Below are 1,907 nucleotides of genomic sequence, written 5' to 3'. Positions count from 1 at the left end.
AAATCATGACATAAATTATGTGTGAACTGCTTAACAGAAAGTTTAAAAATCATGCAATTTCTGAGAAGATATTTTTTGAAAACAAATACACTACGAAGTAAAGAAAGGGAACATTTCTGGACAATAAGGTGAATAAGACACGGACAGAAAAAATGAGATTGATCTAAAGGGATTCATAAACATGTTAGAAAAGAGGAAGAGGAAGAAAACTATGTTTTCACACTTAGCAGAATACAAAATTTGACCATGTGTAAGTTTTGTGGAGTAGAGTATGAAAAGTTAGGAGTTCAGTTGATATGATTTGCATCAATCACCTTTTTATTAGAAATGATGTTAATACCTATGGGTTTATGGATTAACATTAATTAAATTTACCACCACAATAATAATGTGAAATTTGATGTTCTAAGTGGGTTTGCCAGAAAGCAATTTAGATCTATCATTGAGAGCCAATGACTGAAAGTGGCTTTACAAATTTAGTTCAAAGATTATGCATCTCATTCCACTGAGAAATAATTCTTTTTTAAAAGCCCTATAAGTGTTTCATTAAACACATGGAGTCTAATTGTACACATGGGTGGATCTTAATGTATGCATAAAATTTTGTGTGTTTTTTTTTTACTGGTTTTGCAAATAATTTTAAAATATAAAAACAATATTAAAAACTAAGTTATTATTCCTGTTGAGTGTTTTTTTTTTTTCTTTCCTGGTTTGTTTTAAAAGTAATTGAAGTCTTATTAATTAACATTTTAATTATAGACCAAGAAATCATACTTTAGAAACTTGAAATTTCTTCTCTACAGAGATAAGATTTATAGACGATCAATAAATAAAAATGCTAGGGTAAATTAGATTTTCTTTCACTGGAATAAATATTTGTAGTAAATGCACATTTTGTTTTTAGCTCAGAGTTTCTGCTTTCATTTTGGTGAAATAGATTTGTTTAAAATTCCTTGGACCTGACAGAAGTGAGGGTCTTTGGTGTATTAGACACAGAATCAGCTACAACTTGAGAAAGAAAGGGAAAATACAAGGTTAAATTCCTAACACCAGTGGCTGGCTAGATTTTCTTAAGTATGTAACTTGAAATCTAGTTAAATTCTATAAGTTCTTCTGACCCAAGATCACAGAAATCGGCATTTCATTTCTGAAAAGCCTCATATTGATAGACCACTTAGCTCTGGGTTGAGTGTGAAATTTAATTTTTTAAATATATCCTTCTGTATTTCTCCTTTAAGAAAAATATGCATACTAGTTAAATGAGAAATTTGTAAACATCACTGCTGTGAAATTAAAAACCTGTCAGAGCCAAGCTGCTCCACCAAATGGAATCAACAGATCTTAAAGATGCTACCAAAGAAAACACAGTAGGACTGGACTTCCTAACTCAATGCATATATTTGGCTTGGAATCCATAATGTACATCTTGTTATGAATGAGTGATATTGGGCTGTAGCAATAGATTTACTTTTGAAAGCCTGAATGTCTGTGATTTACGTAGTTCAACAAAACACTCAGAAAAACCCAATGTTTTTCTCTCCCTTTTAATAAACCAAACCAAACCCATTGCCATCAAGTAGATTCCAACTTACAGTGACCCTATAGGACAGAGTGGAACTGCGCCATAGGGTTTCCAAGGAGCAGCTGGTAGATCTGAACTGCTGACTTTCTGGTTAGCAGTCAGGCTCTTAACCACTGCACCACCAGGTTCCTCCCTTTTAATAGTCAAATAAAATTATCCTTAGAAATTCTGTAGGAGTGTTTCTGCTGTGACCTGTCAGAACAGATCCATCAACATCACAGAAAGATCTTCATTCTCTTATGTAGGAAGGATTTGAACTTGTCTCTAGTTTTAATAACCTTTCATCAGTAAGGTTATGACTTATCCCCAAGAGGAATCCTATTGA

Source organism: Trichechus manatus, unplaced genomic scaffold (assembly GCF_000243295.1).
Source record: "Trichechus manatus latirostris isolate Lorelei unplaced genomic scaffold, TriManLat1.0 scaffold00472, whole genome shotgun sequence".
In the NCBI taxonomy this organism is placed as follows: domain Eukaryota; kingdom Metazoa; phylum Chordata; class Mammalia; order Sirenia; family Trichechidae; genus Trichechus; species Trichechus manatus.
This window is presented reverse-complemented; position numbering follows the sequence as displayed.